This window comes from Mustelus asterias, unplaced genomic scaffold, assembly GCF_964213995.1.
Source record: "Mustelus asterias unplaced genomic scaffold, sMusAst1.hap1.1 HAP1_SCAFFOLD_248, whole genome shotgun sequence".
NCBI classification, from domain to species: domain Eukaryota; kingdom Metazoa; phylum Chordata; class Chondrichthyes; order Carcharhiniformes; family Triakidae; genus Mustelus; species Mustelus asterias.
Genome location: NW_027590217.1, coordinates 624,963 through 648,322, shown reverse-complemented (window position 1 = coordinate 648,322; position 23,360 = coordinate 624,963).

Sequence of the window (23,360 nt, the reverse complement as noted above, 5' to 3'; positions counted from 1 at the left end):
CATCCTCTCCACGTCCACTCTATCCAGGCCTCGCGGTATCCTGTAAGTTTCAATAAGATCCCCCCCTCATCCTTCTAAACTCCAACGAGTACAAACCCAGAGTCCTCAACCATTCCTCATACGACAAGCTCTTCATTCCAGGGATCATTCTTGTGAACCTCCTCTGGACCCTTTCCAAGGCCAGCACATCCTTCCTTCGATACGGAGCCCAAAACTGCTCACAATACTCCAAATGGGGTCTGACCAGAGCCTTAGACAGCCTCAGAAGTCCATCCCTGCTCTTGTATTCCAGCCCTCTTGACATGAATGCTAACATTACATTTGCCTTCCTAACTGCCGACTGAACCTGCACGTTAACCTGAAGAGGATCTTGAATAAGGACTCCCAAATCCCTTTGTGTTTCTGATTTCCTGAGCATTTTCCCATTTAGAAAATAGTCTGTGTTTGTGTACAGTTCCCTCACTCTGTGTACAGCCCCACACTGTCACTGTGTTTGTGTACAGTTCCCTCACTCTGTGTACAGTCCCACACTGTCACTGTGTTTGTGTACAGTTCCCTCACTCTGTGTACAGTCCCACACTGTCACTGTGTTTGTGTACAGTTCCCTCACTCTGTGTACAGTCCCACACTGTCACTGTGTTTGTGTACAGTTCCCTCACTCTGTGTGCAGCCCCACACTGTCACTGTGTTTGTGCACAGTTCCCTCACTCTGTGTACAGTCCCACACTGTAACTGTGTTTGTGTACAGTTCCCTCACTCTGTGTACTGCCCCACACTGTCACTGTGTTTGTGTACAGTTCCCTCACTCTGTGTACTGCCCCACACTGTCACTGTGTTTGTGTACAGTTCCCTCACTCTGTGTACAGTCCCACACTGTAACTGTTTCTGTACAGTTCCCTCACTCTGTGTACAGTCCCACACTGTCACTGTGTTTGTGTACAGTTCCCTCACTCTGTGTACAGTCCCACACTGTAACTGTGTTTGTGTACTGTTCCCTCACTCTGTGTACAGTCCCACACTGTAACTGTGTTTGTGTACACATCCCTCACTCTGTGTACAGTCCCACACTGTCACTGTGTTTGTGTACAGTTCCCTCACTCTGTGTACAGTCCCACACTGTAACTGTGTTTGTGGACAGCTCCCTCACTCTGTGTACAATCCCACACTGTAACTGTGTTTGTGTACTGTTCCCTCACTTTGTGTACAGTCCCACACTGTCACTGTCTTTGTGTACAGTTCCCTCACTCTGTGTACAGTCCCTCACTGTCACTGTGTTTGTGTATTTGTGTACATTTCCCTCACTCTGTGTACAATCCCACACAGTCACTGTGTTTGTGTACTGTTCCCTCATTTTGTGTACAGTCCCACACTGTAACTGTGTTTCTGTACAGTTCCATCACTCTGTGTACAGTCCCACACTGTAACTTTGTATCTGTACAGTTCCCTCACTCTGTGTACAATCCCACACTGTAACTGTGTTTGTGTACTGTTCCCTCACTTTGTGTACAGTCCCACACTGTCACTGTGTTTGTGTACAGTTCCCTCACTCTGTGTACAGCCCCACACTGTCACTGTGTTTGTGCACAGTTCCCTCACTCTGTGTACAGTCCCACACTGTCACTGTGTTTGTGTACAGTTCCCTCACTCTGTGTACAGTCCCACACTGTAACTGTGTTTGTGTACAGTTCCCTCACTCTGTGTACAGTCCCACACTGTAACTGTGTTTGTGTACTGTTCCTTCGCTCTGTGTACATTCCCACACTGTAAATGTGTTTGTGGACAGTTCCCTCACTCTGTGTACAGTCCCACACTGTAACTGTGTTTGTGTACTGTTCCTTCGCGCTGTGTACATTCCCACACTGTCACTGTGTTTGTGGACAGCTCCCTCGCTCTGTGTACAGTCCCACACTGTCACTGTGTTTCTGTACAGTTCCCTCACTCTGTGTACAGTCCCACACTGTCACTGTGTTTCTGTACAGTTCCCTCACTCTGTGTACAGTCCCACACTGTCACTGTGTTTGTGTACAGTTCCCTCACTCTGTGTACAGTCCCACACTGTAACTGTGTTTGTGTACAGTTCCCTCACTGTGTGTACTGTCCCGCACTGGAACTGTGTTTCTGTACAGTTCCATCACTCTGTGGACAGTCCCACACTGTAACTTTGTATCTGTACAGTTCCCTCACTCTGTGTACAGTCCCACACTGTAACTGTGTTTGTGTACAGTTCCCTCACTCTGTGTACAGTCCCACACTGTAACTGTGTTTGTGTACAGTTCCCTCACTCTGTGTACAGTCCCACACTGTAACTGTGTTTGTGTACACATCCCTCACTCTGTGTACAGTCCCACACTGTCACTGTGTTTGTGTACAGTTCCCTCACTCTGTGTACAGTCCCACACTGTAACTGTGTTTGTGGACAGCTCCCTCACTCTGTGTACAATCCCACACTGTAACTGTGTTTGTGTACTGTTCCCTCACTTTGTGTACAGTCCCACACTGTCACTGTCTTTGTGTACAGTTCCCTCACTCTGTGTACAGTCCCTCACTGTCACTGTGTTTGTGTATTTGTGTACATTTCCCTCACTCTGTGTACAATCCCACACAGTCACTGTGTTTGTGTACTGTTCCCTCATTTTGTGTACAGTCCCACACTGTAACTGTGTTTCTGTACAGTTCCCTCACTCTGTGTACAGCCCCACACTGTCACTGTGTTTGTGCACAGTTCCCTCACTCTGTGTACAGTCCCACACTGTCACTGTGTTTGTGTACAGTTCCCTCACTCTGTGTACAGTCCCACACTGTAACTGTGTTTGTGTACAGTTCCCTCACTCTGTTTACAGTCCCACACTGTAACTGTGTTTGTGTACTGTTCCTTCGCTCTGTGTACATTCCCACACTGTAAATGTGTTTGTGGACAGTTCCCTCACTCTGTGTACAGTCCCACACTGTAACTGTGTTTGTGTACTGTTCCTTCGCTCTGTGTACATTCCCACACTGTCACTGTGTTTGTGTACAGCTCCCTCGCTCTGTGTACAGTCCCACACTGTCACTGTGTTTCTGTACAGTTCCCTCACTCTGTGTACAGTCCCACACTGTCACTGTGTTTCTGTACAGTTCCCTCACTCTGTGTACAGTCCCACACTGTCACTGTGTTTGTGTACAGTTCCCTCACTCTGTGTACAGTCCCACACTGTAACTGTGTTTGTGTACAGTTCCCTCACTGTGTGTACTGTCCCGCACTGTAACTGTGTTTCTGTACAGTTCCATCACTCTGTGGACAGTCCCACACTGTAACTTTGTATCTGTACAGTTCCCTCACTCAGTGTACAGTCCCACACTGTAACTGTGTTTGTGTACAGTTCCCTCACTCTGTGTACAGCCCCACACTGTCACTGTGTTTGTGTACAGTTCCCTCACTCTGTGTACAGTCCCACACTGTCACTGTGTTTGTGTACAGTTCCCTCACTCTGTGTGCAGCCCCACACTGTCACTGTGTTTGTGCACAGTTCCCTCACTCTGTGTACAGTCCCACACTGTAACTGTGTTTGTGTACAGTTCCCTCACTCTGTGTACTGCCCCACACTGTCACTGTGTTTGTGTACAGTTCCCTCACTCTGTGTACAGTCCCACACTGTCACTGTGTTTGTGTACAGTTCCCTCACTCTGTGTGCAGCCCCACACTGTCACTGTGTTTGTGCACAGTTCCCTCACTCTGTGTACAGTCCCACACTGTAACCGTGTTTGTGTACAGTTCCCTCACTCTGTGTACTGCCCCACACTGTCACTGTGTTTGTGTACAGTTCCCTCACTCTGTGTACTGCCCCACACTGTCACTGTGTTTGTGTACAGTTCCCTCACTCTGTGTACAGTCCCACACTGTCACTGTTTCTGTACAGTTCCCTCACTCTGTGTACAGTCCCACACTGTCACTGTGTTTGTGTACAGTTCCATCACTCTGTGTACAGTCCCACACTGTCACTGTGTTTGTGTACAGTTCCCTCACTCTGTGTACAGTCCCACACTGTCACTGTGTTTGTGTACAGTTCCCACACTCTGTGTACAGTCCCACACTGTAACTGTGTTTGTGTACAGTTCCCTCACTCTGTGTACAGTCCCACACTGTAACTGTGTTTGTGTACACATCCCTCACTCTGTGTACAGTCCCACACTGTCACTGTGTTTGTGTACAGTTCCCTCACTCTGTGTCAGTCCCACACTGTAACTGTGTTTGTGGACAGCTCCCTCACTCTGTGTACAATCCCACACTGTAACTGTGTTTGTGTACTGTTCCCTCACTTTGTGTACAGTCCCACACTGTCACTGTCTTTGTGTACAGTTCCCTCACTCTGTGTACAGTCCCTCACTGTCACTGTGTTTGTGTATTTGTGTACATTTCCCTCACTCTGTGTACAATCCCACACAGTCACTGTGTTTGTGTACTGTTCCCTCATTTTGTGTACAGTCCCACACTGTAACTGTGTTTCTGTACAGTTCCATCACTCGGTGTACAGTCCCACACTGTAACTTTGTATCTGTACAGTTCCCTCACTCTGTGTACAATCCCACACTGTAACTGTGTTTGTGTACTGTTCCCTCACTTTGTGTACAGTCCCACACTGTCACTGTGTTTGTGTACAGTTCCCTCACTGTGTACAGCCCCACACTGTCACTGTGTTTGTGCACAGTTCCCTCACTCTGTGTACAGTCCCACACTGTCACTGTGTTTGTGTACAGTTCCCTCACTCTGTGTACAGTCCCACACTGTAACTGTGTTTGTGTACAGTTCCCTCACTCTGTGTACAGTCCCACACTGTAACTGTGTTTGTGGACTGTTCCTTCGCTCTGTGTACATTCCCACACTGTAAATGTGTTTGTGGACAGTTCCCTCACTCTGTGTACAGTCCCACACTGTAACTGTGTTTGTGTACTGTTCCTTCGCTCTGTGTACATTCCCACACTGTCACTGTGTTTGTGTACAGCTCCCTCGCTCTGTGTACAGTCCCACACTGTCACTGTGTTTCTGTACAGTTCCCTCACTCTGTGTACAGTCCCACACTGTCACTGTGTTTCTGTACAGTTCCCTCACTCTGTGTACAGTCCCACACTGTCACTGTGTTTGTGTACAGTTCCCTCACTCTGTGTACAGTCCCACACTGTAACTGTGTTTGTGTACAGTTCCCTCACTGTGTGTACTGTCCCGCACTGTAACTGTGTTTGTGTACAGTTCCCTCACTCTGTGTACAGTCCCACACTGTCACTGTGTTTGTGTACAGTCCCACACTGTCACTGTCTTTGTGTACAGTGCCCTCACTCTGTGTACAGTCCCACACTGTAACTGTGTTTGTGTACAGTTCCCTCACTCTGTGTACAGTCCCACACTGTCACTGTGTTTCTGTACAGTCCCACACTGTCACTGTGTTTGTGTACAGTTCCCTCACTCTGTGTACAGTCCCACACTGTAACTGTGTTTGTGTACAGTCCCACACTCTCACTGTGTTTCTGTACAGTTCCCTCACTCTGTGTACAGTCCGACACTGTCACTGTGTTTGTGTACAGTTCCCCCACTCTGTGTACAGTCCCACACTGTCACTGTGTTTGTGTACAGTTCCCTCTCTCTGTGTACAGTCCCACTGTCACTGTGTTTGTGTACAGTTCCCTCACCCTGTGTCCAGTCCCACACTGTCACTGTGTTTGTGTACAGTTCCCTCACTCTGTGTACAGTCCTACACTGTCACTGTGTTTGTGTACAGTTCCCTCACCCTGTGTCCGTTCCCCAGTGTCACTGTGTTTGTGTACAGTTCCCTCACTCTGTGTACAGTCCCACACTGTCATTGTGTTTGTGTACAATTCCCTCACTCTGTGTACAGTCCCACACTGTAACTGTGTTTGTGTATAGTTCTCTCACTCTGTGTACAGTCCCACACTGTAACTGTGTTTGTGTATAGTTCTCTCACTCTGTGTACAGTCCTACACTGTCACTGTGTTTCCATACAGTTCTCACACTCTGTGTACAGTCCTACACTGTCACTGTGTTTCTGTACAGCTCCCTCACTCTGTGTACAGTCCCACACTGTAACAGTGTTTGTGTACAGTTCCCTCACTGTGTGTACAGTCCCACACTATCACTGTGTTTCTGTACAGCTCCCTCACTCTGTATACAGTCCCTCACTGTCACTGTGTTTGTGTACAGTTCCCTCACTCTATTGACAATCCTACACTGTAACTGTGTTTCTGTACAGTTCCCTCACTGTGTGTACAGTCCCACACTATCACTGTGTTTCTGTACAGCTCCCTCACTCTGTGTACACTCCCACACTGTAACTGTGTTTGTGTACAGTTCCCTCACTCTGTGTCCAGTCCTACACTGTCACTGTGTTTCTGTACAGCTCCCTCACTCTGTGTACAGTCCCACACTGTCACTGTGTTTGTGTACAGTTCCCTCACTCTGTGTACAGTCCCACACTGTCACTGTGTTTGTGGACAGCTCCCTCACTCTGTGTACAATCCCACACTGTAACTGTGTTTGTGTACTGTTCCCTCACTTTGTGTACAGTCCCACACTGTCACTGTGTTTGTGTACGGTTCCCTCACTCTGTGTACAGTCCCTCACTGTCACTGTGTTTGTGTACAGTTCCCTCACTCTGTGTACTGCCCCACACTGTCACTGTGTTTGTGTACAGTTCCCTCACTCTGTGTACAGTCCTACACTGTAACTGTGTTTGTGTACTGAACCCTCATTTTGTGTACAGTCCCACACTGTAACTGTGTTTCTGTACAGTTCCCTCACTCTGTGTACAGTCCCACACTGTAACAGTGTTTGTGTACAGTTCCCTCACTGTGTGTACAGTCCCACACTATCACTGTGTTTCTGTACAGCTCCCTCACTCTGTATACAGTCCCTCACTGTCACTGTGTTTGTGTACAGTTCCCTCACTCTATTGACAATCCTACACTGTAACTGTGTTTCTGTACAGTTCCCTCACTGTGTGAACAGTCCCACACTATCACTGTGTTTCTGTACAGCTCCCTCACTCTGTGTACACTCCCACACTGTAACTGTGTTTGTGTACAGTTCCCTCACTCTGTGTCCAGTCCTACACTGTCACTGTGTTTCTGTACAGCTCCCTCACTCTGTGTACAGTCCCACACTGTCACTGTGTTTGTGTACAGTTCCCTCACTCTGTGTACAGTCCCACACTGTCACTGTGTTTGTGGACAGCTCCCTCACTCTGTGTACAATCCCACACTGTAACTGTGTTTGTGTACTGTTCCCTCACTTTGTGTACAGTCCCACACTGTCACTGTGTTTGTGTACGGTTCCCTCACTCTGTGTACAGTCCCTCACTGTCACTGTGTTTGTGTACAGTTCCCTCACTCTGTGTACTGCCCCACACTGTCACTGTGTTTGTGTACAGTTCCCTCACTCTGTGTACAGTCCTACACTGTAACTGTGTTTGTGTACTGTTCCCTCATTTTGTGTACAGTCCCACACTGTAACTGTGTTTCTGTACAGTTCCCTCACTCTGTGTACAGTCCCACACTGTAACTTTGGATCTGTACAGTTCCCTCACTCTGTGTACAGTCCCACACTGTAACTGTGTTTGTGTACTGTTCCCTCACTCTGTGTACAGCCCCACACTGTCACTGTGTTTGTGTACAGTTCCCTCACTCTGTGTACAGTCCCACACTGTCACTGTGTTTGTGTACAGTTCCCTCACTCTGTGTACAGCCCCACACTGTCACTTTGTTTGTGCACAGTTCCCTCACTCTGTGTACAGTCCCACACTGTAACTTTGTATCTGTACAGTTCCCTCACTCTGTGTAGAGTCCCACACTGTAACTGTGTTTGTGTACAGTTCCCTCACTCTGTGTACAGCCCCACACTGTCACTGTGTTTGTGTACAGTTCCCTCACTCTGTGTACAGTCCCACACTGTAACTGTGTTTGTGTACAGTTCCTTCGCACTGTGTACATTCCCACACTGTAACTGTGTTTGTGTACAGTTCCCTCACTCTGTGAACAGCCCCACACTGTCACTGTGTTTGTGTACAGCTCCCTCACTCTGTGTACAGTCCCACACTGTCACTGTGTTTCTGTACAGTTCCCTCACTCTGTGTACAGTCCCACACTGTCACTGCGTTTGTGTACAGTTCCCTCACTCTATGTACAGTCCCACACTGTCACTGTTTCTGTACAGTTCCCTCACTCTGTGTACAGTCCCACACTGTCACTGTGTTTGTGTACAGTTCCCTCACTCTGTGTACAGTCCCACACTGTCACTGTGTTTGTGTACAGTTCCCTCACTCTGTGTACAGTCCCACACTGTCACTGTGTTTGTGTACAGTTCCCTCACTCTGTGTACAGTCCCACACTGTAACTGTGTTTGTGTACTGTTCCCTCACTCTGTGTACAGCCCCACACTGTCACTGTGTTTGTGTACAGTTCCCTCACTCTGTGTACTGCCCCACACTGTCACTGTGTTTGTGTACAGTTCCCTCACTCTGTGTACAGTCCCACACTGTCACTGTTTCTGTACAGTTCCCTCACTCTGTGTACAGTCCCACACTGTCACTGTGTTTGTGTACAGTTCCATCACTCTGTGTACAGTCCCACACTGTCACTGTGTTTGTGTACAGTTCCCTCACTCTGTGTACAGTCCCACACTGTCACTGTGTTTGTGTACAGTTCCCTCACTCTGTGTACAGTCCCACACTGTAACTGTGTTTGTGTACAGTTCCCTCACTCTGTGTACAGTCCCACGCTGTAACTGTGTTTGTGTACACATCCCTCACTCTGTGTACAGTCCCACACTGTCACTGTGTTTGTGTACAGTTCCCTCACTCTGTGTACAGTCCCACACTGTAACTGTGTTTGTGGACAGCTCCCTCACTCTGTGTACAATCCCACACTGTAACTGTGTTTGTGTACTGTTCCCTCACTGTGTACAGTCCCACACTGTCACTGTCTTTGTGTACAGTTCCCTCACTCTGTGTACAGTCCCTCACTGTCACTGTGTTTGTGTATTTGTGTACATTTCCCTCACTCTGTGTACAATCCCACACAGTCACTGTGTTTGTGTACTGTTCCCTCATTTTGTGTACAGTCCCACACTGTAACTGTGTTTCTGTACAGTTCCATCACTCTGTGTACAGTCCCACACTGTAACTTTGTATCTGTACAGTTCCCTCACTCTGTGTACAATCCCACACTGTAACTGTGTTTGTGTACTGTTCCCTCACTTTGTGTACAGTCCCACACTGTCACTGTGTTTGTGTACAGTTCCCTCACTCTGTGTACAGCCCCACACTGTCACTGTGTTTGTGCACAGTTCCCTCACTCTGTGTACAGTCCCACACTGTCACTGTGTTTGTGTACAGTTCCCTCACTCTGTGTACAGTCCCACACTGTAACTGTGTTTGTGTACAGTTCCCTCACTCTGTGTACAGTCCCACACTGTAACTGTGTTTGTGTACTGTTCCTTCGCTCTGTGTACATTCCCACACTGTAAATGTGTTTGTGGACAGTTCCCTCACTCTGTGTACAGTCCCACACTGTAACTGTGTTTGTGTACTGTTCCTTCGCTCTGTGTACATTCCCACACTGTCACGGTGTTTGTGTACAGCTCCCTCGCTCTGTGCACAGTCCCACACTGTCACTGTGTTTCTGTACAGTTCCCTCACTCTGTGTACAGTCCCACACTGTCACTGTGTTTGTGTACAGTTCCCTCACTCTGTGTACAGTCCCACACTGTAACTGTGTTTGTGTACAGTTCCCTCACTGTGTGTACTGTCCCGCACTGTAACTTTGTTTGTGTACAGTTCCCTCACTCTGTGTACAGTCCCACACTGTCACTGTGTTTGTGTACAGTCCCACACTGTCACTGTCTTTGTGTACAGTTCCCTCACTCTGTGTACAGTCCCACACTGTAACTGTGTTTGTGTACAGTTCCCTCACTCTGTGTACAGTCCCACACTGTCACTGTGTTTCTGTACAGTCCCACACTGTCACTGTGTTTGTGTACAGTTCCCTCACTCTGTGTACAGTCCCACACTGTAACTGTGTTTGTGTACAGTCCCACACTCTCACTGTGTTTCTGTACAGTTCCCTCACTCTGTGTACAGTCCGACACTGTCACTGTGTTTGTGTACAGTTCCCCCACTCTGTGTACAGTCCCACACTGTCACTGTGTTTGTGTACAGTTCCCTCACCCTGTGTCCAGTCCCACACTGTCACTGTGTTTGTGTACAGTTCCCTCACTCTGTGTACAGTCCCACACTGTAACTGTGTTTGTGTACAGTTCCTTCACTCTGTGTACAGTCCTACACTGTCACTGTGTTTGTGTACAGTTCCCTCACCCTGTGTCCAGTCCCACAGTGTCACTGTGTTTGTGTACAGTTCCCTCACTCTGTGTACAGTCCTACACTGTCACTGTGTTTGTGTACACTTCCCTCACTCTGTGTACAGCCCCACACTGTCACTGTGTCCGTGTACAGTTCCCTCACTCTGTGTACAGTCCCACACTGTAACTGTGTTTGTGTACAGTTCCCTCACTCTGTGTACAGTCCCACACTGTAACTGTGTTTGTGTACAGTTCCCTCACTCTGTGTACAGTCCCACACTGTCACTGTGTTTGTGTACAGTTCCCTCACTGTGTGTACTGTCCCGCACTGTAACTGTGTTTCTGTACAGTTCCATCACTCTGTGGACAGTCCCACACTGTAACTTTGTATCTGTACAGTTCCCTCACTCAGTGTACAGTCCCACACTGTAACTGTGTTTGTGTACAGTTCCCTCACTCTGTGTACAGCCCCACACTGTCACTGTGTTTGTGTACAGTTCCCTCACTCTGTGTACAGTCCCACACTGTCACTGTGTTTGTGTACAGTTCCCTCACTCTGTGTGCAGCCCCACACTGTCACTGTGTTTGTGCACAGTTCCCTCACTCTGTGTACAGTCCCACACTGTAACTGTGTTTGTGTACAGTTCCCTCACTCTGTGTACTGCCCCACACTGTCACTGTGTTTGTGTACAGTTCCCTCACTCTGTGTACAGTCCCACACTGTCACTGTGTTTGTGTACAGTTCCCTCACTCTGTGTGCAGCCCCACACTGTCACTGTGTTTGTGCACAGTTCCCTCACTCTGTGTACAGTCCCACACTGTAACCGTGTTTGTGTACAGTTCCCTCACTCTGTGTACTGCCCCACACTGTCACTGTGTTTGTGTACAGTTCCCTCACTCTGTGTACTGCCCCACACTGTCACTGTGTTTGTGTACAGTTCCCTCACTCTGTGTACAGTCCCACACTGTCACTGTTTCTGTACAGTTCCCTCACTCTGTGTACAGTCCCACACTGTCACTGTGTTTGTGTACAGTTCCATCACTCTGTGTACAGTCCCACACTGTCACTGTGTTTGTGTACAGTTCCCTCACTCTGTGTACAGTCCCACAATGTCACTGTGTTTGTGTACAGTTCCCACACTCTGTGTACAGTCCCACACTGTAACTGTGTTTGTGTACAGTTCCCTCACTCTGTGTACAGTCCCACACTGTAACTGTGTTTGTGTACACATCCCTCACTCTGTGTACAGTCCCACACTGTCACTGTGTTTGTGTACAGTTCCCTCACTCTGTGTACAGTCCCACACTGTAACTGTGTTTGTGGACAGCTCCCTCACTCTGTGTACAATCCCACACTGTAACTGTGTTTGTGTACTGTTCCCTCACTTTGTGTACAGTCCCACACTGTCACTGTCTTTGTGTACAGTTCCCTCACTCTGTGTACAGTCCCTCACTGTCACTGTGTTTGTGTATTTGTGTACATTTCCCTCACTCTGTGTACAATCCCACACAGTCACTGTGTTTGTGTACTGTTCCCTCATTTTGTGTACAGTCCCACACTGTAACTGTGTTTCTGTACAGTTCCATCACTCGGTGTACAGTCCCACACTGTAACTTTGTATCTGTACAGTTCCCTCACTCTGTGTACAATCCCACACTGTAACTGTGTTCGTGTACTGTTCCCTCACTTTGTGTACAGTCCCACACTGTTACTGTGTTTGTGTACAGTTCCCTCACTGTGTACAGCCCCACACTGTCACTGTGTTTGTGCACAGTTCCCTCACTCTGTGTACAGTCCCACACTGTCACTGTGTTTGTGTACAGTTCCCTCACTCTGTGTACAGTCCCACACTGTAACTGTGTTTGTGTACAGTTCCCTCACTCTGTGTACAGTCCCACACTGTAACTGTGTTTGTGTACTGTTCCTTCGCTCTGTGTACATTCCCACACTGTAAATGTGTTTGTGGACAGTTCCCTCACTCTGTGTACAGTCCCACACTGTAACTGTGTTTGTGTACTGTTCCTTCGCTCTGTGTACATTCCCACACTGTCACTGTGTTTGTGTACAGCTCCCTCGCTCTGTGTACAGTCCCACACTGTCACTGTGTTTCTGTACAGTTCCCTCACTCTGTGTACAGTCCCACACTGTCACTGTGTTTCTGTACAGTTCCCTCACTCTGTGTACAGTCCCACACTGTCACTGTGTTTGTGTACAGTTCCCTCACTCTGTGTACAGTCCCACACTGTAACTGTGTTTGTGTACAGTTCCCTCACTGTGTGTACTGTCCCGCACTGTAACTGTGTTTGTGTACAGTTCCCTCACTCTGTGTCCAGTCCCACACTGTCACTGTGTTTGTGTACAGTCCCACACTGTCACTGTCTTTGTGTACAGTGCCCTCACTCTGTGTACAGTCCCACACTGTAACTGTGTTTGTGTACAGTTCCCTCACTCTGTGTACAGTCCCACACTGTCACTGTGTTTCTGTACAGTCCCACACTGTCACTGTGTTTGTGTACAGTTCCCTCACTCTGTGTACAGTCCCACACTGTAACTGTGTTTGTGTACAGTCCCACACTCTCACTGTGTTTCTGTACAGTTCCCTCACTCTGTGTACAGTCCGACACTGTCACTGTGTTTGTGTACAGTTCCCCCACTCTGTGTACAGTCCCACACTGTCACTGTGTTTGTGTACAGTTCCCTCTCTCTGTGTACAGTCCCACTGTCACTGTGTTTGTGTACAGTTCCCTCACCCTGTGTCCAGTCCCACACTGTCACTGTGTTTGTGTACAGTTCCCTCACTCTGTGTACAGTCCTACACTGTCACTGTGTTTGTGTACAGTTCCCTCACCCTGTGTCCGTTCCCCAGTGTCACTGTGTTTGTGTACAGTTCCCTCACTCTGTGTACAGTCCTACACTGTCACTGTGTTTGTGTACACTTCCCTCACTCTGTGTACAGCCCCACACTGTCACTGTGTCCGTGTACAGTTCCCTCACTCTGTGTACAGTCCCACACTGTAACTGTGTTTGTGTACAGTTCCCTCACTCTGTGTACAGTCCCACACTGTAACTGTGTTTGTGTACAGTTCCCTCACTCTGTGTACAGTCCCACACTGTCACTGTGTTTGTGTACAGTTCCCTCACTCTGTGTACAGTCCAACACATTAACTGTGTTTGTGTACAGTTCCCTCACTCTGTGTACAGTCCCACACTGTCACTGTGTTTGTGTACAGTTCCCTCACTCTGTGTACTGCCCGACACTGTCACTGTGTTTCTGTACAGTTCCCTCACTCTGTGTACAGTCCCTCACTGTCACTGTGTTTGTGTACAGTCCCCTCACTCTGTGTACAGTCCCACACTGTCATTGTGTTTGTGTACAATTCCCTCACTCTGTGTACAGTCCCACACTGTAACTGTGTTTGTGTATAGTTCTCTCACTCTGTGTACAGTCCCACACTGTAACTGTGTTTGTGTATAGTTCTCTCACTCTGTGTACAGTCCTACACTGTCACTGTGTTTCCATACAGTTCTCACACTCTGTGTACAGTCCTACACTGTCACTGTGTTTCTGTACAGCTCCCTCACTCTGTGTACAGTCCCACACTGTAACAGTGGTTGTGTACAGTTCCCTCACTGTGTGTACAGTCCCACACTATCACTGTGTTTCTGTACAGCTCCCTCACTCTGTATACAGTCCCTCACTGTCACTGTGTTTGTGTACAGTTCCCTCACTCTATTGACAATCCTACACTGTAACTGTGTTTCTGTACAGCTCCCTCACTCTGTGTACACTCCCACACTGTAACTGTGTTTGTGTACAGTTCCCTCACTCTGTGTCCAGTCCTACACTGTCACTGTGTTTCTGTACAGCTCCCTCACTCTGTGTACAGTCCCACACTGTCACTGTGTTTGTGTACAGTTCCCTCACTCTGTGTACAGTCCCACACTGTCACTGTGTTTGTGGACAGCTCCCTCACTCTGTGTACAATCCCACACTGTAACTGTGTTTGTGTACTGTTCCCTCACTTTGTGTACAGTCCCACACTGTCACTGTGTTTGTGTACGGTTCCCTCACTCTGTGTACAGTCCCTCACTGTCACTGTGTTTGTGTACAGTTCCCTCACTCTGTGTACTGCCCCACACTGTCACTGTGTTTGTGTACAGTTCCCTCACTCTGTGTACAGTCCTACACTGTAACTGTGTTTGTGTACTGTTCCCTCATTTTGTGTACAGTCCCACACTGTAACTGTGTTTCTGTACAGTTCCCTCACTCTGTGTACAGTCCCACACTGTAACTTTGGATCTGTACAGTTCCCTCACTCTGTGTACAGTCCCACACTGTAACTGTGTTTGTGTACTGTTCCCTCACTCTGTGTACAGCCCCACACTGTCACTGTGTTTGTGTACAGTTCCCTCACTCTGTGTACAGTCCCACACTGTCACTGTGTTTGTGTACAGTTCCCTCACTCTGTGTACAGCCCCACACTGTCACTTTGTTTGTGCACAGTTCCCTCACTCTGTGTACAGTCCCACACTGTAACTTTGTATCTGTACAGTTCCCTCACTCTGTGTAGAGTCCCACACTGTAACTGTGTTTGTGTACAGTTCCCTCACTCTGTGTACTGCCCCACACTGTCACTGTGTTTGTGTACAGTTCCCTCACTCTGTGTACAGTCCCACACTGTAACTGTGTTTGTGTACAGTTCCTTCGCTCTGTGTACATTCCCACACTGTAACTGTGTTTGTGTACAGTTCCCTCACTCTGTGAACAGCCCCACACTGTCACTGTGTTTGTGTACAGCTCCCTCACTCTGTGTACAGTCCCACACTGTCACTGTGTTTCTGTACAGTTCCCTCACTCTGTGTACAGTCCCACACTGTCACTGCGTTTGTGTACAGTTCCCTCACTCTATGTACAGTCCCACACTGTCACTGTTTCTGTACAGTTCCCTCACTCTGTGTACAGTCCCACACTGTCACTGTGTTTGTGTACAGTTCCCTCACTCTGTGTACAGTCCCACACTGTCACTGTGTTTGTGTACAGTTCCCTCACTCTGTGTACAGTCCCACACTGTCACTGTGTTTGTGTACAGTTCCCTCACTCTGTGTACAGTCCCACACTGTAACTGTGTTTGTGTACTGTTCCCTCACTCTGTGTACAGCCCCACACTGTCACTGTGTTTGTGTACAGTTCCCTCACTCTGTGTACTGCCCCACACTGTCACTGTGTTTGTGTACAGTTCCCTCACTCTGTGTACAGTCCCACACTGTCACTGTTTCTGTACAGTTCCCTCACTCTGTGTACAGTCCCACACTGTCACTGTGTTTGTGTACAGTTCCATCACTCTGTGTACAGTCCCACACTGTCACTGTGTTTGTGTACAGTTCCCTCACTCTGTGTACAGTCCCACACTGTCACTGTGTTTGTGTACAGTTCCCTCACTCTGTGTACAGTCCCACACTGTAACTGTGTTTGTGTACAGTTCCCTCACTCTGTGTACAGTCCCACACTGTAACTGTGTTTGTGTACACATCCCTCACTCTGTGTACAGTCCCACACTGTCACTGTGTTTGTGTACAGTTCCCTCACTCTGTGTACAGTCCCACACTGTAACTGTGTTTGTGGACAGCTCCCTCACTCTGTGTACAATCCCACACTGTAACTGTGTTTGTGTACTGTTCCCTCACTTTGTGTACAGTCCCACACTGTCACTGTCTTTGTGTACAGTTCCCTCACTCTGTGTACAGTCCCTCACTGTCACTGTGTTTGTGTATTTGTGTACATTTCCCTCACTCTGTGTACAATCCCACACAGTCACTGTGTTTGTGTACTGTTCCCTCATTTTGTGTACAGTCCCACACTGTAACTGTGTTTCTGTACAGTTCCATCACTCTGTGTACAGTCCCACACTGTAACTTTGTATCTGTACAGTTCGCTCACTCTGTGTACAATCCCACACTGTAACTGTGTTTGTGTACTGTTCCCTCACTTTGTGTACAGTCCCACACTGTCACTGTGTTTGTGTACAGTTCCCTCACTCTGTGTACAGCCCCACACTGTCACTGTGTTTGTGCACAGTTCCCTCACTCTGTGTACAGTCCCACACTGTCACTGTGTTTGTGTACAGTTCCCTCACTCTGTGTACAGTCCCACACTGTCACTGTGTTTGTGTACAGTTCCCTCACTCTGTGTACAGTCCCACACTGTAACTGTGTTTGTGTACTGTTCCTTCGCTCTGTGTACATTCCCACACTGTAAATGTGTTTGGGGACAGTTCCCTCACTCTGTGTACAGTCCCACACTGTAACTGTGTTTGTGTACTGTTCCTTCGCTCTGTGTACATTCCCACACTGTCACTGTGTTTGTGTACAGCTCCCTCGCTCTGTGCACAGTCCCACACTGTCACTGTGTTTCTGTACAGTTCCCTCACTCTGTGTACAGTCCCACACTGTCACTGTGTTTGTGTACAGTTCCCTCACTCTGTGTACAGTCCCACACTGTAACTGTGTTTGTGTACAGTTCCCTCACTGTGTGTACTGTCCCGCACTGTAACTGTGTTTGTGTACAGTTCCCTCACTCTGTGTACAGTCCCACACTGTCACTGTGTTTGTGTACAGTCCCACACTGTCACTGTCTTTGTGTACAGTTCCCTCACTCTGTGTACAGTCCCACACTGTAACTGTGTTTGTGTACAGTTCCCTCACTCTGTGTACAGTCCCACACTGTCACTGTGTTTCTGTACAGTCCCACACTGTCACTGTGTTTGTGTACAGTTCCCTCACTCTGTGTACAGTCCCACACTGTAACTGTGTTTGTGTACAGTCCCACACTCTCACTGTGTTTCTGTACAGTTCCCTCACTCTGTGTACAGTCCGACACTGTCACTGTGTTTGTGTACAGTTCCCCCACTCTGTGTACAGTCCCACACTGTCACTGTGTTTGTGTACAGTTCCCTCTCTCTGTGTACAGTCCCACTGTCACTGTGTTTGTGTACAGTTCCCTCACCCTGTGTCCAGTCCCACACTGTCACTGTGTTTGTGTACAGTTCCCTCACTCTGTGTACAGTCCCACACTGTAACTGTGTTTGTGTACAGTTCCTTCACTCTGTGTACAGTCCTACACTGTCACTGTGTTTGTGTACAGTTCCCTCACCCTGTGTCCAGTCCCACAGTGTCACTGTGTTTGTGTACAGTTCCCTCACTCTGTGTACAGTCCTACACTGTCACTGTGTTTGTGTACACTTCCCTCACTCTGTGTACAGCCCCACACTGTCACTGTGTCCGTGTACAGTTCCCTCACTCTGTGTACAGTCACACACTGTAACTGTGTTTGTGTACAGTTCCCTCACTCTGTGTACAGTCCCACACTGTAACTGTGTTTGTGTACAGTTCCCTCACTCTGTGTACAGTCCCACACTGTCACAGTGTTTGTGTACAGTTCCCTCACTCTGTGTACAGTCCAACACTGTAACTGTTTTTGTGTACAGTTCCCTCACTCTGTGTACAGTCCCACACTGTCACTGTGTTTGTGTACAGTTCCCTCACTCTGTGTACTGCCCCACACTGTCACTGTGTTTCTGTACAGTTCCCTCACTCTGTGTACAGTCCCACACTGTCACTGTGTTTGTGTGCAGTTCCCTCACTCTGTGTACAGTCCCTCACTGTCACTGTGTTTGTGTACAGTCCCCTCACTCTGTGTACAGTCCCACACTGTCATTGTGTTTGTGTACAATTCCCTCACTCTGTGTACAGTCCCACACTGTAACTGTGTTTGTGTATAGCTCTCTCACTCTGTGTACAGTCCCACACTGTAACTGTGTTTGTGTATAGTTCTCTCACTCTGTGTACAGTCCTACACTGTCACTGTGTTTCCATACAGTTCTCACACTCTGTGTACAGTCCTACACTGTCACTGTGTTTCTGTACAGCTCCCTCACTCTGTGTACAGTCCCACACTGTAACAGTGTTTGTGTACAGTTCCCTCACTGTGTGTACAGTCCCACACTATCACTGTGTTTCTTTACAGCTCCCTCACTCTGTATACAGTCCCTCACTGTCACTGTGTTTGTGTACAGTTCCCTCACTCTATTGACAATCCTACACTGTAACTGTGTTTCTGTACAGCTCCCTCACTCTGTGTACACTCCCACACTGTAACTGTGTTTGTGTACAGTTCCCTCACTCTGTGTCCAGTCCTACACTGTCACTGTGTTTCTGTACAGCTCCCTCACTCTGTGTACAGTCCCACACTGTCACTGTGTTTGTGTACAGTTCCCTCACTCTGTGTACAGTCCCACACTGTCACTGTGTTTGTGGACAGCTCCCTCACTCTGTGTACAATCCCACACTGTAACTGTGTTTGTGTACTGTTCCCTCACTTTGTGTACAGTCCCACACTGTCACTGTGTTTGTGTACGGTTCCCTCACTCTGTGAACAGTCCCTCACTGTCACTGTGTTTGTGTACAGTTCCCTCACTCTGTGTACTGCCCCACACTGTCACTGTGTTTGTGTACAGTTCCCTCACTTTGTGTCCAGTCCTACACTGTAACTGTGTTTGTGTACTGTTCCCTCATTTTGTGTACAGTCCCACACTGTAACTGTGTTTCTGTACAGTTCCCTCACTCTGTGTACAGTCCCACACTGTAACTTTGGATCTGTACAGTTCCCTCACTCTGTGTACAGTCCCACACTGTAACTGTGTTTGTGTACTGTTCCCTCACTCTGTGTACAGCCCCACACTGTCACTGTGTTTGTGTACAGTTCCCTCACTCTGTGTACAGTCCCACACTGTCACTGTGTTTGTGTACAGTTCCCTCACTCTGTGTACAGCCCCACACTGTCACTTTGTTTGTGCACAGTTCCCTCACTCTGTGTACAGTCCCACACTGTAACTTTGTATCTGTACAGTTCCCTCACTCTGTGTAGAGTCCCACACTGTAACTGTGTTTGTGTACAGTTCCCTCACTCTGTGTACTGCCCCACACTGTCACTGTGTTTGTGTACAGTTCCCTCACTCTGTGTACAGTCCCACACTGTAACTGTGTTTGTGTACAGTTCCTTCGCTCTGTGTACATTCCCACACTGTAACTGTGTTTGTGTACAGTTCCCTCACTCTGTGAACAGCCCCACACTGTCACTGTGTTTGTGTACGTCTCCCTCACTCTGTGTACAGTCCCACACTGTCACTGTGTTTCTGTACAGTTCCCTCACTCTGTGTACAGTCCCACACTGTCACTGCGTTTGTGTACAGTTCCCTCACTCTATGTACAGTCCCACACTGTCACTGTTTCTGTACAGTTCCCTCACTCTGTGTACAGTCCCACACTGTCACTGTGTTTGTGTACAGTTCCCTCACTCTGTGTACAGTCCCACACTGTAACAGTGTTTGTGTACAGTTCCCTCACTCTGTGTACAGTCCCACACTGTCACTGTGTTTGTGTACAGTTCCCTCACTCTGTGTACAGTCCCACACTGTCACTGTCTTTGTGTACAGTTCCCTCACTCTGTGTACAGTCCCACACTGTCACTGTGTTTGTGTACAGTTCCCTCACTCTGTGTACAGTCCCACACTGTAACTGTGTTTGTGTACACATCCCTCACTCTGTGTAGAGTCCCACACTGTCACTGTGTTTGTGTACAGTTCCCTCACTCTGTGTACAGTCCCACACTGTCACTGTGTTTGTGTACAGTTCCCTCACTCTGTGTACAGTCCCACACTGTAACTGTGTTTGTGTACACATCCCTCACTCTGTGTACAGTCCCTCACTGTCACTGTGTTTGTGTATTTGTGTACAGTTCCCTCACTCTGTGTACAATCCCACACTGTAACTGTGTTTGTGTACTGTTCCCTCATTTTGTGTACAGTCCCACACTGTAACTGTGTTTCTGTACAGTTCCATCACTCTGTGGACAGTCCCACACTGTAACTTTGTATCTGTACAGTTCCCTCACTCTGTGTACAGTCCCACACTGTAACTGTGTTTGTGTACAGTTCCCTCACTCTGTGTACAGCCCCACACTGTCACTCTGTTTGTGTACAGTTCCCTCACTCTGTGTGCAGTCCCACACTGTCACTGTGTTTGTGTACAGTTCCCTCACTCTGTGTACAGCCCCACATTGTCACTGTGTTTGTGCACAGTTCCCTCACTCTGTGTACAGTCCCACACTGTCACTGTGTTTGTGTACAGTTCCCTCACTCTGTGTACAGTCCCACACTGTAACTGTGTTTGTGTACAGTTCCCTCACTCTGTGTACTGCCCCACACTGTCACTGTGTTTGTCTACAATTCCCTCACTCTGTGTACAGTCCCACACTGTAACTGTGTTTGTGTACTGTTCCTTCGCTCTGTGTACATTCCCACACTGTAACTGTGTTTGTGTACAGTTCCCTCACTCTGTGTAGAGTCCCACACTGTAACTGTGTTTGTGTACAGTTCCCTCACTCTGTGTACTGCCCCACACTGTCACTGTGTTTGTGTACAGTTCCCTCACTCTGTGTACAGTCCCACACTGTAACTGTGTTTGTGTACAGTTCCTTCGCTCTGTGTACATTCCCACACTGTAACTGTGTTTGTGTACAGTTCCCTCACTCTGTGAACAGCCCCACACTGTCACTGTGTTTGTGTACAGCTCCCTCACTCTGTGTACAGTCCCACACTGTCACTGTGTTTCTGTACAGTTCCCTCACTCTGTGTACAGTCCCACACTGTCACTGCGTTTGTGTACAGTTCCCTCACTCTATGTACAGTGCCACACTGTCACTGTTTCTGTACAGTTCCCTCACTCTGTGTACAGTCCCACACTGTCACTGTGTTTGTGTACAGTTCCCTCACTCTGTGTACAGTCCCACACTGTAACAGTGTTTGTGTACAGTTCCCTCACTCTGTGTACAGTCCCACACTGTCACTGTGTTTGTGTACAGTTCCCTCACTCTGTGTACAGTCCCACACTGTAACTGTGTTTGTGTACAGTTCCCTCACTCTGTGTACAGTCCCACACTGTCACTGTGTTTGTGTACAGTTCCCTCACTCTGTGTACAGTCCCACACTGTAACTGTGTTTGTGTACACATCCCTCACTCTGTGTAGAGTCCCACACTGTCACTGTGTTTGTGTACAGTTCCCTCACTCTGTGTACAGTCCCACACTGTCACTGTGTTTGTGTACAGTTCCCTCACTCTGTGTACAGTCCCACACTGTAACTGTGTTTGTGTACACATCCCTCACTCTGTGTACAGTCCCTCACTGTCACTGTGTTTGTGTATTTGTGTACAGTTCCCTCACTCTGTGTACAATCCCACACTGTAACTGTGTTTGTGTACTGTTCCCTCATTTTGTGTACAGTCCCACACTGTAACTGTGTTTCTGTACAGTTCCATCACTCTGTGGACAGTCCCACACTGTAACTTTGTATCTGTACAGTTCCCTCACTCTGTGTACAGTCCCACACTGTAACTGTGTTTGTGTACAGTTCCCTCACTCTGTGTACAGCCCCACACTGTCACTCTGTTTGTGTACAGTTCCCTCACTCTGTGTGCAGTCCCACACTGTCACTGTGTTTGTGTACAGTTCCCTCACTCTGTGTACAGCCCCACATTGTCACTGTGTTTGTGCACAGTTCCCTCACTCTGTGTACAGTCCCACACTGTCACTGTGTTTGTGTACAGTTCCCTCACTCTGTGTACAGTCCCACACTGTAACTGTGTTTGTGTACAGTTCCCTCACTCTGTGTACTGCCCCACACTGTCACTGTGTTTGTCTACAATTCCCTCACTCTGTGTACAGTCCCACACTGTAACTGTGTTTGTGTACTGTTCCTTCGCTCTGTGTACATTCCCACACTGTAACTGTGTTTGTGGACAGTTCCCTCACTCTGTGTACAGTCCCACACTGTAACTGTGTTTGTGTACTGTTCCTTCGCTCTGTGTACATTCCCACACTGTCACTGTGTTTGTGTACAGCTCCCTCACTCTGTGTATAGTCCCACACTGTCACTGTGTTTCTGTACAGTTCCCTCACTCTGTGTACAGTCCCACACTGTAACTGTGTTTGTGTACAGTTCCCTCACTCTGTGTACTGCCCCACACTGTCACTGTGTTTGTCTACAATTCCCTCACTCTGTGTACAGTCCCACACTGTAACTGTGTTTGTGTACTGTTCCTTCGCTCTGTGTACATTCCCACACTGTAACTGTGTTTGTGGACAGTTCCCTCACTCTGTGTACAGTCCCACACTGTAACTGTGTTTGTGTACAGCTCCCTCACTCTGTGTATAGTCCCACACTGTCACTGTGTTTGTGTACAGTTCCCTCACTCTGTGTACAGTCCCACACTGTCACTGTGTTTGTGTACAGTTCCCTCACTCTGTGTACAGTCCCACACTGTAACTGTGTTTGTGTACACATCCCTCACTCTGTGTACAGTCCCTCACTGTCACTGTGTTTGTGTATTTGTGTACAGTTCCCTCACTCTGTGTACAATCCCACACTGTAACTGTGTTTGTGTACTGTTCCCTCATTTTGTGTACAGTCCCACACTGTAACTGTGTTTCTGTACAGTTCCATCACTCTGTGGACAGTCCCACACTGTAACTTTGTATCTGTACAGTTCCCTCACTCTGTGTACAGTCCCACACTGTAACTGTGTTTGTGTACAGTTCCCTCACTCTGTGTACAGCCCCACACTGTCACTCTGTTTGTGTACAGTTCCCTCACTCTGTGTGCAGTCCCACACTGTCACTGTGTTTGTGTACAGTTCCCTCACTCTGTGTACAGCCCCACATTGTCACTGTGTTTGTGCACAGTTCCCTCACTCTGTGTACAGTCCCACACTGTCACTGTGTTTGTGTACAGTTCCCTCACTCTGTGTACAGTCCCACACTGTAACTGTGTTTGTGTACTGTTCCTTCGCTCTGTGTACATTCCCACACTGTAACTGTGTTTGTGTACAGTTCCCTCACTCTGTGTACAGCCCCACACTGTCACTTTGTTTGTGCACAGTTCCCTCACTCTGTGTACAGTCCCACAC